This window comes from Crocodylus siamensis, chromosome 2 (assembly GCF_052110815.1).
Source record: "Crocodylus siamensis isolate JL-2025a chromosome 2, ASM5211081v1, whole genome shotgun sequence".
NCBI classification, from domain to species: domain Eukaryota; kingdom Metazoa; phylum Chordata; order Crocodylia; family Crocodylidae; genus Crocodylus; species Crocodylus siamensis.
In genome coordinates this window covers 150,729,630-150,742,942 of record NC_143396.1, presented here as the reverse complement: position 1 = coordinate 150,742,942, position 13,313 = coordinate 150,729,630, and positions in this window count along the sequence as shown.

Here is a 13,313-nt window from a genome sequence, read left to right as displayed (position 1 = left end):
AGTCATTAGAATTAAATAGCTATCACATTTTCAGATTCATAAAAAAAAATTTAGCCTTCTTGAGCATCTTGCATCCAGTGTTTCACTGAAAGTTATTTCCACACCTGAGTTAATGTTTCTAGCTAGAATTAAAAACAGTTGGTGAGGCTGTGAAACAGGAGCTACATTACCAGTAACACCTAACAGACAGAAGAACTGCAGAAGCTTGATTAGTTGAACATTAAGACCATTAGAAAGGAGAGAGGGTTGTTAATATTTGTGGAATGAAGAGTTTCAGCTAGATTACAATGATCTATGAAATCAATTGATGCCCTCACTGCTGCCTGAATGGAAATGATGGTGCCACTGTCAGGCAGTTGGTTTTAAATGTTGGGTGGACCATAGTGTTACCATATTTCCAGTTCCAAGAAAGAGGACATCTGTTAGGGGGGACACCTCCCTCCCGACCCACAGCCCCCTGCCAGTGCCCCTCACTCCCAACCTGTAGCTCCCCATCTCTGCTGCTACTCCTCACTCCTGACCTGCAGACCCCTTGCCCTGCCAGTGCCCCTGACTCCCAACTTACAGTCCTTCACCCCCCTGGGCTATGCCAGTGCCACTCACTCCCAAGACAGAGCTCCCTGGTACTGCCAGTCCTCCACACTTCTGACCCACAGCCCCTGCCCCCCTAGCCTTGCTGGTGTCCCTCACTCCCAACCCACAGCCCCCTGATTCCCCCAGCCCTGCTGGAGGGGGGGCCCAGCTGTCCCTATCTTGCCTGGGCCAGTATAGCGGCTCCAATTCACGTGGGTGATGGCAGAGCAAGTACAGCTGCAGCACAGGCTGAAGGAAAGAGGTGAGGATGCCTGTGACACACCCCCAATCCACCCTGGGCTAGGGCTCCAGTGCCATGCCCCTTCCCCCCCAACCCCTGCACCGCTAGGCAGCATCTCCTGGGGCTGCCTGGCCTGTGCAAGCACCGGCACTGGCCCAGCCATGGAGCTCCCTGCTGCCCTCAAAGGGCCCCCCTGCTCTTTCCCCCCCACTGGAGGGGCAGGTGTCTCCTGTACCCTGCTGCAGCCCCAGCAGCCAGACAGCTTCCTCCAGCCCCACCCCTGCCTCCAACTACCCTTCCCTGACTCCCACCAATGGAGCAGAGCAAAATCCTGGACACTGATTCCTATTTCAAAAAAATACCCTGATAGAGATTGGAGGACTCAAAAAAAAGGATATGCCTGGGAAAACCCAGATGTATGGTGACTTCAGTGGACTAGGAATCAGAGGAGGATGTGACTGCATTATTGTACACCACTTCCTGGATCCACCTCTGGATCCAGTGATCTAGGTTTGATTATTTATGCCTTCATTAACCACAGCATAACTAAGAAACAGCCCTTCAGAAATTCCATTTGGCACAGAATGATACACTGCAGCCCATCAGCAGCACAGGCTCCTGCAAATATACCAGATACCCCATAGAGACCTTGCCCTTGATTCAAAATTCTATGGGAGGCTAGCTTGGGAAGTGGGTATTTCAATGACATAAGTTGATAGTATTTAAAATGATGCCTAGGGGTGTATAGACAAAATGAGGGGCATGTGTACATGACACTTTAAAGTGGGTTAAATGCTTTTGCACTGTTTTAATGGTGTTGGTGTTTGCACGCGTCAGTGGCGTATTGTGCATTAATTCCACCCACTGTAGCATATTTGGCAGCGTAATGCACCTTAAATGACTTTGAGGCACAGGAAACTAAAACACCTCTGAGGAGTTTTTCTTTGCTGCCCTACAGCTGCAAATCACCAGGCTCCATGCAGCTCAGGGGCTGTGCAGGCAGCCTGGCAGCAGCCTGGGAAGGCAGGCTCCACTGAAGGAAAAAAAAAAAGTGGTGAGCCTGACCACTCCCCCCAGAGCCTACCTGTCCGCAAGAGCTGTGCGGGGACCTGGTCCTTCCCTCCGCAGCTGTGGGGCCCTCCCGGGACCACCAGAGCCAAATGGCTGCAGGCAGGTGCTGCCTGGGGGGGGGGGGGGGGAGTGCCGCGGAGGGAAGCACCAGCCCCTCCTGCAGCCCAGGGACCACTCCACCTGCTGGCAGCTTGCCTTCCCCTCCCCGCCACCAGAGACACATGTAAGGCATGGGTGTACATGACACGGGAGTTTATTTCGCCCTAAATTGAAGTGGTGTTTTTAAAAACCCACTGCTTCAATTTAGGGCCCCCATCTCATCTACACACATGCTAAAGCTCTGGGCTAAAGTCTTCTTTAGACCTAATGGAAAACTCTACTAACAAGGATAAACATCATTTTTGTAAGAAACAGAACATTGTTGGGACCTGGTTTAAAACTGTTACATGAACAACTACAAATAAGGACCATCATAAATCTCACGATCTTCTACTCTAAAAATAAAACATGTATAAAGACATGCTAAAGACCCAAAATAAAAACACATGCCAGTCTCCCTCTCTTCACACAACAACCAAACTAAAACAAAGTTCCCTCCGTCCTTCTTTGCCATCTTCATTGACATGGTTCCTCACTGGAGAGGGGATGATAAAACAAACACATGCCATAGTTGGTCACTTTGCTTAATGTATTCTGGAACATGCTCATGTTATGATGATGAGCAAAAGGAAAGCAATCTATATGGAAAGAACTGCTATTAGAAGACAGCCAAGCAGTGAAGCTGCAATGGAGCCAGACTACTTAAGAACTTGGAGAGGGAAAAGGGGCCCCAGTGCCAGTGTGAATTAACCTGTGTTTTACCTGTATTTTTAACTCCTAAATCTATGTGGAAATCTCTTTGGCTGATGTTTAGCTTTCTTTCTTGTGATTTTATCGCTACTACATAACACATCATAAGGCATTAACAAAAGAATAAAGATGCTTGGACAACTCGGCTGATAACCAGGCTTTGATATGCTGAGCTGCCATCATCTCTCTTTTCACTGTGTGAATTCACTGAAAGGATGTTGGAAATGAGAGGCAAGGAGCAAATGCCCAGTGGCACTACAGGGACGACAGTGGGAAGATCACCTAACACATTTCACTTTCCTTTTTTGTTAGCTATGTCTGATCCCACTGTACAGGTGCTGGTAAGTGAGGTTTGCTAGTGTCACTCCACCTCTTCACACACTATATTTAACCCTTTCACTGCTCCATCACAAGGAAAATAGTGATCTCTGTGTAACACTTAAAATTAAAGGGAAATTGATGAATACCTTTAAAAAAGCCAGTCAGTTTTAGTGGAAGCATCCTGGATGGCAGACATACAGAAATCTAAAACAATTTTTTTTTTAGTCAGTTAGACCATATATAGCTATAACAAAATTAAGTGCTTCCCTTTTAAGGAAAAGTATAGTTAGGACCTTAGGAACTCAGAAGTTTGAAATGTTAAATTGGTTTTTATTCAATGGGTAGCACAAGAACTGAATGGCTGTCTTTTTGCTAATTTACCATCCCTTTCCACTCAAATCTGTTTTTCCAAAGGGTTAAACTGGGTGGTTTTCAGGAGTTTATAACAGAAGTAACTACTAGTGAAAAACAATCTGATACATTCGGCTTACTAAGACCCTGCTCTTTCCCTCTCATCTTTCAGTAGGACCCAGGGGAGGCTAAAGTTTAGATCAGTCTATTCTCCTCTAGAACTTTGATTCACTATTAAATTCCTTCTAATGAAGATGACTTTGCCATCTCACGTTCATCAGCAAGCTGTGTGTGGAACAATGAGGGACCTACCTTGTAAAGGGGGGCATTGTTCCTTCCTCTTGGTTACCCAATTTGAGTAGAATCACGTGAAAATTCACATACACAAGAGACCTGTAAAACTAGTAACTAGTCCTACTCTCAAGGGTGTGATGACAACTCGAGTTAAGGAATAACTATTTGGCTAAACTAGACATTCATATTTTTGCTCTCATGTTTATAACAGCAAAAAGGAGGTGGCAGAAAAGTCTCCAAATTAAAATGAAGTGGCGACACATGAATTTTACCTTCTTTCCCATTAGCTTTACCAGTAGATGCTTATAAAGGTGTTACATTTGAACTTGTGTGTACATATATAGCAAGAGAAATTACAATTCCTTTATCCTGTTTGTTTAAATGTTTCCCAAACACAAAAGTCTTTTGCAGTTACTTCATAATGGTCCGTCTTAGATCTAACATCTTTGTAAAAATTTATAAACAATTATACAAGCTGTTTCATCATTTATTGCTGAATCTTGCTTATTACTAGGGAACACTGTTGATAGCTACAAGAAATAAACCTATTTTAGGTTAGACATTAGGAAGAACTTCTTTATGGTAAGGGTTGCCAGAATCTGGAATTGGCTTCCAAGGGAGGTGGTGCTCTCCCCTACCTTGGGGGGTCTTCAAGAGGAGGCTAGACATGTACCTGGCTGTGGTCATCTGACCCAGTGCTCTTTCCTGCCCAGGGCAGGGGGTCAGACTTAATGATCTACTGAGGTCCTTTCCAGCCTAAACATCTATGAATTCATTTTCTTGAAAAGAACTATTAGTTGAAGTAGTCTCTATGAGTGAAGTTACACATCTTAGAGACCATACTATGGGCACTTAGAATGAGTTAACAACTTTAATGTGAGGACATGCACATTATAAGTACTCTCTGAGCATCTCAAAATTACATGACTTCAGATGAGGGTTAACTCTGACCCATGCTACCAAGCTCACACTAGCATAATTTCAGTCTGCTTCACAGAGATAAAACAAGCAATTTGCAGTCCTCCAGCATTCCAGGCCCCTCCCCAACCCCACACCACAGATTAACTTTCCCCCTTCCTGAACTGTACTGCCTAGGAGGTAGTACTGCCCAGAAACAGGCCATACCCTGCCAGTGCCAAAACAGGGGTTGCAGCACCTGACACTTGGTGTAATATCCAATATAATTATGAAATTGAAAAGAATAAATCAATGAATATAATAATAAAATAAAGGGTCTAGAGAAAGCAAAAGGTATTGTGGAATCCCACTTGCTAGGCTAGCAAGTAAGAAATCATATCAGTGGAATTAGTAGCCTTTGTTCTCTAACACTCCTGAGCTGCTGGAAGACAGCTCAGTAACTGTCAGACCGCAAGTCAGAAAGCAGGCCAGTTCAAACAATGCTGCCTTTTATGCTGTTTTTCCATCCCTCTCCCAGAGCACTAGGATTGGAAGGGACCTCAGGGAAGGATCAGTCACTGGCCAGCTACACAGTTAGTCAACATGAGAGCAGTCCTTCCCCCCATCCTCTCCTTACTTTCTGTTTCCCTACAGGCAAGCCCAGCTTCAGCTTCAAAACTTGAAACATTTTGACTGCCCTCATTTCATTTCAAGGCTGTTTGGAAGCCCTTCATTTCATTTTTATTTTGCTGTTTCAAGCTCAAAACAAAACAGCCAGCAAAATTTTGCACAGCCCTACTGCTCTCCCCTGGCCAGGTGGCTTAATGGGGGCTGTGGCTTCACTCCGCACCTCCTGTTCCCATCCTAGGGCTGGGGGGTGGAAGGGTGCAGTGGAGCTGTACTACTAGCACAGAGCCCCTGGTATTTAGTGCAGAGGGAGTATGGAGCAACAGGGAGCAGGGAAGCATACTTTCCTGCAGCTCTGTGTTGTCACCAGGCTTAAACCACAGCAGCTCCATTACCAGACCCCATGTCTTTTCATTTCTCAGGTCCATCCTACCACTGCTGCAACCCTGCTCTTCCATGCCACCACCCAGAGCAGGGATAGAGCCCAAGTGTCCTGGCTCCTAGCCTTGATCCTGCTTGCCATCTCTCAGCTGTTCTGGCAAGTCACTGCTGCACAGGCAGGGCATGGTATTAACCCTTAACATGGAATTGTTCGCAGCATGTTCTAACTTTAAGACTGCTAAACATTCAGTAGATTTGGTATGGTCTAAGTGTCTAAGAATAACGTCACCCTGTGTGACAGTATTTGCAGGACTATGTTAGAGTCTAATCCTGCAATTTACCATGCAGAGACAGACTACAGCACATGGAGAGAAGGCACATGGAAAGACCCATCCATTGTAAATTGAAGGATAAGAACTTCAGATATTACTGTGACGGACATAAACAGCCACCACCAAATGGAGGCAGAATCATGCCTTTAGTAACAAACTTAGTTTACATAATATATTTTGTCTAAATCTGTATTTAATATGTTTCTATTCCAGCAAACTGCATGAAACTTTAATGACACTTGGTGCTTTCTGAACTGGGGTCTGTTTTTTAGCCATATAGCCTCATCATCTTCAATTTCTCTCCTTAGCAGCCACACCCTCAAGCATGCTTCGCTGCTCCAAGCCTGTTGCCTCCTAAATCAGAAGCAATATAACCACCTCTGTGTGGTATGTGGGATAGGTTACTTAGCACTGCTGAGTGACAGTAACATTGAGCCCATCCTCACAAGCTAATTAGTCTGGCTGCATATATGGCTGCAGTCTTTCTAGTGTAGGCAGTGACCTGCCTGGAGCTGTGTCTTTGGGGATGTTAAGATTGCCATATAGATATAGCCTGCCTCAGGTGAATTAGAAATGTATGAAATATTTGTAACAATAATAGAAACAGCCCAGTCTCACATTTCAGACTTGGGTTCATTACGGTTTCAGCTGAAAACCCAGAAAGACTTCAATGGAAACTTTGAATTCTGTCAGGCTGGATCTGAAACTCAGGAAATGCAAAGATATAGGAACTGAACAAATAAAAGTGGTAGTATGAAATACAGTAAGAACTGCAACATTTCTGCTTTTAACACACCTTTACTAGGACAAGAGTTGGCAAACACCTTTGTCTAACACCTGCATAATTAAATCAGTTACTGTTAAACAAGGAGAGGAAGGTTTCATAAATCCTTAGGAAAGCATCCATGAAAAGGCTAAATGAACAGATCTGCATTCATTTATTGCAATAAAAAAGACAAGCAAGACATTTTAAGGAGTTTATCTCCAATATATTCAAATTGTAAGAACCATCCAACACACAAACAGCGACACAATAAAACAGAAGCCATGTAAGAAAACCATTGCTATGTAACCAGTGTGTTATACATTTTATGAATGGCACTAGAGGTAAACACAACTGTTTGACCCTTGTCCACAGTATGTTGGAAATGGTGCTAACTGCTTTGTTTAAAATTAAAGAATGCCATGGCTAAAGTGCAAATCTTGAGCTGAACCCACTGAAGTTATCCATCAGTTTCCACCAGGGCTTTGTCTGGTCAATATCGACGCCAGCACACCAGGAGATCTGGTAAAGATTTTTTAAAATGAATTAGTAGGGGCTGATGCTCTTCTGGATCAAGAAACAGTGTAATTGGTCAGAAGCTGAAGAAACCAAGCTTCAGGAGCTGGTTATTGTATCAATTAAAAGTTCTTTTAATTCTTCTATGACACCAACAAAAGAACAAGGAAGGATCGGAATACTGGCAAAGAATATCTCAACCCATGTTCCAATCAAAGGAAAACAAATTACTCAGTCCTTATCTCTGAAAGGAGATCCAGTAGCTTGGCCTCATGCTAGAGGCATACCCACTACCAAAAAGAAGAGTTCCAAAGACGAAAGTAAGCCATTTGGCTTTTTTTATTTTTATTGCCTGTTATGTTCTTTAAAAATCAGGCACATGAATGTTAGTAATTTACCTATCAGTCATTATTTTTTGTCTTTTTAAAACAATGGCAACAAAACAAACTTCAGTTAACTTCATTTAAGTCTATCAAAATGATTGAGAAATAAGGCACAATCAGCATCTACCTTTAATCAAAGGAACTCCAGAGTTGAATGCATATATCAAAAACTGGGAATAGCACTAAGTGTCCTGTCTCATCATAACCTGTCTAGAGAAGTCAATGCAAATCCCATGTGAAATATCTTAGCTCCTTCTTGTCATCCCAGTGTCATGTGTTTGTGTTAAATATAATTTGGTCTTTTAAATACTTTATTCAGTTTCTGTGCTGCTTGTTGCTGTACTTTAAAGGGTGTTTAACATGCTGAGCATCCTGTCAGCAGAGATGGTTTTAATTAAATTATTGCAATTGGTTTGACTACCAGAACCATCTACATTATTTGTTTTAACTAGGCTATATTATAGAAAGTAAAGCATATACTAAAATACACTGTTATGTGTCATGGAAAACTTTGTATGTATGCTGACAATACAGGAATTGAACTAGCTGATATGAGCATGCGCCATAGAAACAGACCCAGTATGTGCCCCCTGGGTGACCTCAGGAGCTGTCAATCAGCCCTGCCCTACTTTTCAGCCCTGCCCAGGCTCATTTGCTACACAGACCTTATTGCAGAGCATGCCCAGTGTACAATTGGAATGAGGTAATTCTTCTAGAAATTTCTCTCAGCCAAGCAGCCTGATTGGCTATAGGGCTGCTATAAATAAGTCTGAGGGCCCCTCCTGGGGTGGGGGAAGATCTGTTCAACTGAGGACAGAGGCTGGTTCTCAGGGACTGTTCCTCAGTTAGGCTCTGCGGCCATTGCGATCCTTCCGATTCGTTCTGCGTTTATCCTATTGATCTTTTGGCTCTCGATCTAACTGGCACTGGCTGCGACTACAACTTTGATACTGATTAACGGACTCTCAAACTGAACCTACCTTGATTCCACAGCTCCCAACTCTGGCTTTCATCCTCGACTATCCATCCGTCCCACCGTACCTGGCATTCAACTCCGGCACTGCTCTTCATCGACCTCGACCTTGATCACGCCTTTTGGACTGGCATCACATCTCATTTCATCGTTCATCACGTTACAGTTTTGTTCGTTTGTTTGTTTCCCTTTTAATGAGCTGTTGACCAGCCCTGAGACTTAACCAACAGGCAGCCGGCCCTATCCCGGGCTTCGGCACCAGGGGTAGAACGCAAGGGCCTGTTGGGGAACCTCGTGGGCCAACAGACCCCTCTGTTGTTCTGTGTTATACTGTAACCAAGAAGCTACCTGCACCTACGCCATCAAAGCGAAGGTCAAATAAACTACCTTGTTTGGAACCATACGATTGTGTGCCACTCAGACTCCACTGCCGCTAATCCCACCTGTTCGTGTTCCAATCCGCCACCACCCGGCCGCCCCACCGTGACCAATACCATGAGCTTGGCTTGCCAGCTCCGGTTTGACATTATGATGTTACAATAAAGCAGCACATATATGAATTTTATGTAAGTGAGCTCAGAATTATGAAACCAGCTGTTCTTTTTTAGGCCCCCGACAGAAGTTTAATTTAAGATGTGGTGGGATCTGATGCACAATCCCAATAACTGTGCTTCCTGTCATGCCACATATGGAGGTGTGATTGGGGGATTAAAAATCAGATGCCATTGTGTCATGTTGTAGGTGCAAGGCTCATGATCCCAGGCTCCCCCTGCACCATGAAGTAGCAAGGTTGGCTCCCTACACTCAAGCCCCGGTTAGCTGATCAAAGCTCCCAGCATGGGGACTGCCCATCAGTTGATCAGGGCTCCCAGGCTAGTGGTATTCTCCTCTGGCTGGGAGCACTGATCGTCTGATGGGCACTCCCAGCCTCTGAAGCACATGGAAGTCTTGAAAGGCTCCAGGTGCTTTGGTGGCTGCGAGCACTGGCCACGCAGTCAGTTAAAGACATGACAGGAACCAGCCACAAAATTATTGCATACATAACATGTAATAACTCTGGGAGTTATTCCTCATTCTATCACACCATTAATTGATTGACCATGTGGCCAAGTCACTATAGTTAATAACATTTTAATGTAAGGTCTCTCAGGGGCCTTAGGCTCACTCTATTAAGGGAGTTCCGTCTCTGGTTTCAACAGACCTGCAGCCCAAAGGTTATGACACCCCTGTAAGTCTTCCATTGACTTTAACAGGGACTGAATTAAGCTTTTGGATAGGATCTGTAACTGGGACTGAATCCCATATACCCTGCATCAAAGGGGCATTTCAGTCTGCCTCTGTCTAGCGCAAAGCACTCTCTACCTTTTTCACTACGCTTTTGTTAGCAGTGAAACTCTGGCAAGCATCTCTAGCACCTTCAAATACTTATGCAAGATCAGTTTAACAGTTACGCAGATTCAGGGATTCTCTCTCTTAAATTGAAGCTCTGTTAACAGTTATACTAATACAACTGCTTTGAAACCACTTAAGTGGTAAATTTAGTTTAACAGCAAACTTTAGCCCTTAAAAAGCAACCCACATTGCATGGACATGCCCAATTTTAATATTTTTTAATCTGGAAATTACTTAATAAGTGTTTTTGCCTGTTTTTTTTCCAGCAGAACTGTTTATCTTAGATAATTATTTCATAGAGCATAGGACCTTTCAAAAGTGAGACATATCTCAGTTTTCTAGTCAACCTATTAATAACCTAGATCTCAAAATCCTAATCTTTGGGTCAATTGTTCACTGTGCAGAAGAAGTTGCAAAAAGATTTCTGTAATATCATGTTTTCTTCCATCTTTCACTCATCTTTCAAAACTCTGATGTGAATAGATTTTTTTTCTCTGAAAGCCTCTCTCATTTTAAATGCTTGTTGTTTCTAATGCTGATCATGTTTCTGAGAAATTACTTTATGCAAAAGACTGAGCAAGATAAAGTTGCCACATTTCGTTTTATCTTTTTAGCTGAATTATTAGGACTTAAAGTTGTGGTGACAAGATTGCTGCACTCTAATAGGCCTTGTTGTCATGGAAACAGGTTTTTTGAAAAGAACAAGGCCCATGGCCACCAAGGCCTTTTTACTATTATTTCCATACTCAGACAACACACAAATCCTTAGTCACAGACAGGAAAATGTGATGTTGTATACACAGTAACACTTGCTGACAGTGCAGGCCTTTGAAAAACAAAAGTGGAGGAAACTAATACAGTAGAAAGCTGAACTGCATAACTTAAGCTACAAGCAAAGGCATTTCTCTTCTATTCAAGAAGTGCTTTGTGAATAAAAATAATTCTCTTGCTCTTATCTCTTCAGAGATAAAAAGGGAGAAACTATTGTCATATAAACCATCCATATTGGAACAGACAGGATTTCTTCTGGAAAAAGGGAACACTGGCTGCATCTCCATGAGATGCTGACTGCGCAATTGTTACTGCACAGTCATTTCAGACTTGTATACACAAGTACGAAATGACTGCACAGTAACTGGAGTTAGTGTGAAGTAGTGTTGCCAAACAGCTTTTAGGCAACGCTGACTGTGCAGTAGCTCGCTACTACATAGTGCCATCATGTCATGCTTCGTGCTGCGCAACGCAACTGTTCGATAGTAATGAGCTACTGCGCAGTCAGCATCTGACGTAGACCTGGCCATTGTGACCAAAATATACAACCAAGGTGCAACTGTGAAGAACTGAACTTGTCTTAAGTTGTAGTAATGTAAGATTTGCCATACCAAATCAGTTCATAAAGTCTGGTATCCTGACTCCATCTATATCCGATACAATTTTTAATCGCTCTTTTTACCTTCATAAATCAGTCATTATATATTGCAAATAAGTGTGTGTGTGTGTGTGTGTGTGTGGGTTAAAAAAAGGCCTGCATTATATTATGAGTAACAACACTTATAGTTATGTAGCCTTAGATTATGCAGGGTTAATCAAGTCTCTTGCTTCAGGATGTAAGGTGGTCCCTGCAAAAACTGGACAGGATTTTTTCTCTATTTACAGCAGTTGGTCGTATACTTTTTGTCCCTCATTCTCCAAAATGTATCATAGACCAATCAAACTGATCCATCTAGCATTGGAACACATAAAGAATCAAAAGGAATTGGAGCCTGATCCAAAAGATAATTGAACTCAGGGTGATCTTGTCCTTGAATTCAATAAATGTTGGATCAGAACCGTAGGCTTGTCTTTTTTAAAGCATAAACACCACACACACACTGAAACCAGGCATTTGGGGGACACACACATACACACTGAACCCAGGCATGCAGGACACACATGCACACATGCATTTGGCAGACATAAGGCACGATGGATAGGCATGCACAGGATAGCTGGCTGGTGGCTTGTGGCCATGAGGGTGCATGCCATGATGAGCCACTGCCATAGCAGGGAGACCACGATGTCCCCACCAGATAATCAGGAGTGACTTGGCTACTTGGGAGCCTTCGGCAGCCTGAGGAGCCCACAGAGCATTCTGGGAGGCATCCAAGAGCCCCGCCCCTACCTCCCCCCAAATCTGTTGGACTTGGCAGGTGCAGGCAAGCTTTGAGCCCTCTCCCCTCAAAAGGGTGAATGTGTTCGGCTTGCTCTGGACCTAGCCTTGGATACTTCTAGTAAAGTCTGAATGTTAGAGTGCTTCTACATCAGCTGACTTGAGTGCCTAAACTGGCACCTGCCATGCATTTTGACTGACTTTAAACTAACACGGTTAACTACTTTCTCTTTCAACATTTAAGTAATAAAATGGCTGCATCTATTCCACACATGGCAGGTATTGCAAACTAAGGAAGAGTACTTTTCCCCCTCCCCACATTGAATCCTGCAGTTCATTCTTGCCTTTATACTAGGTTTTCAGGTCATAATACCAATACTAATCTTTTTTACCAACTGTGTTCCCTCAGAAGCTTGAACTGGGATTTAGTCGCTTTATAAAATTTCCCTTTTGTATAAAAATGCAACGATTCAAAATAACCTCTTGAAAACAAAGTAGTGTTTACTTATCCACAAAAGCAGGCAAAGCAAGAAATGGTTAAAAACAACAAAAGGTTTACATGCATATTATCTTCCCTAAACTTAATCTTTTTCTTGCAAGTTTAGGTGGGTTTCCTGTGTGCCAGGCAGAATGGAAGAGACATCCTGTACTGACTGCAGACGGATTTTCTGTAGTTGTCCCTCTCCCAGTTCACAAACAGTATTTTAATGCATGTAAAAATGATTTTGTCTATTTTGGGACAACTAATTTTGATCAATCCAGCTTATCTCATCTAGCCAGAAAGAGGCAGAACTAGATTTCTAGCAGCAGATTCACTGTATTGTGCTTTGTATTAGCTAAAGCCATGACGTACCTTTCCAGATATCCTAGTTACTTTGCAGGGCTGCACAAAGCTTCAGTCACCAATTCAATTTGGCAGAGATTCGGCTTGATTTGGTGGCTGAATCTCCAAACCTGAATAGAATCAGAAGAGCCTTTAATCTCTCCGAATTGAATCGGAACCCTCCAAATCGATTTGGACATAGACAGCTTTAAATGATTTTTCTACATACCTCAAGCCAGCAGGCAGCTCATGAACACTGAGATGGTGGGGTGGATGGACTGTCCTACAGGAGCACAGGGGAGGGAGGAGGAGGGGTGTCCCCAGTGCACTTGGCAGTATGCCCGGCAGTGGACCAGAAGCGCCGTGCCCACCCCCCC